Raw genomic sequence first — 976 nt, 5'->3', positions numbered from 1 at the left:
ATGTGTGTGTGTGTGTGTGTGTGTGTGTGTGTGTGTGTGTGTGTGTGTGTGTGTGTGTGTGTGTGGTTCCATCGAAATTTGTTTCCTTCTAAACTTGGCGTTGAAAAAAGAGGATTCGAACAAAATGCAACAACGTTCAGCGTGTTGGTCTAAGGACCTCATGTATGCCTATATGTATAGCTAGCCTATGTCTATATTTATTATAATAGTAATGTAATAATATAAGCTTATTTTTATAGTAGGCTATCATATAGAGCCTAGGGTGATAAATCTCTCTCGAGATGCACGTTCGAACCACTTTCAAGAGAAAAAAATAGAATTCGAAGGATGCCCAAATGATCCCAAATCATGATCGATGGGTGTTATATGAACTTGAAGATTAAGAATTTGAATTCGAACTTAGTCTAGAGTAGGCCTACATTTCAGGACAGGAAAAAAATGTACGGTATCTGGTATACAGACCTACTAATTAGACTATTCCTACACTTTTGTACAATATGTTGAATATAAAAAATTATGCCCCTTTGGTCAACAAGACTGTTGTACACGTACACGCGTCTCATAACAGATTATTCGGCAGTAAAAAAAAGTCCATAAAGTTTTGAAAAATGACAAAACGGGTTTCCCATCCCGGTCCAAAACGTCAATGAATGTAGAAATCTAGGCCCGAATAAAAAAATAGGCCGGCACTATTTCTCCGAACGTTCGGGAAAATCAAGCTGGGCACTATTTCTCCGAACGTTCGGGAAAAAAAATAAAGCTAGGCACTATTTCTCCGAACGTTCGGGAAAATAAAGCTTGGCACTATTTCTCCGAACACTCTGGAATCACATCCTTTCCGCAAATTTCGGATATTATATAGATCTATAATTATAGTATAGGCCTACCAAAGATTGTTCGTATACAATATAGTTCAATCGGTCCAAAAAATGTCCGCAGTAAATATTTATAAAGAAACGCTACAGTTCCAAACAGT

Source organism: Aplysia californica, unplaced genomic scaffold, assembly GCF_000002075.1.
Source record: "Aplysia californica isolate F4 #8 unplaced genomic scaffold, AplCal3.0 scaffold00524, whole genome shotgun sequence".
In the NCBI taxonomy this organism is placed as follows: domain Eukaryota; kingdom Metazoa; phylum Mollusca; class Gastropoda; order Aplysiida; family Aplysiidae; genus Aplysia; species Aplysia californica.
Note: the sequence above shows the minus strand (reverse complement) of the source record.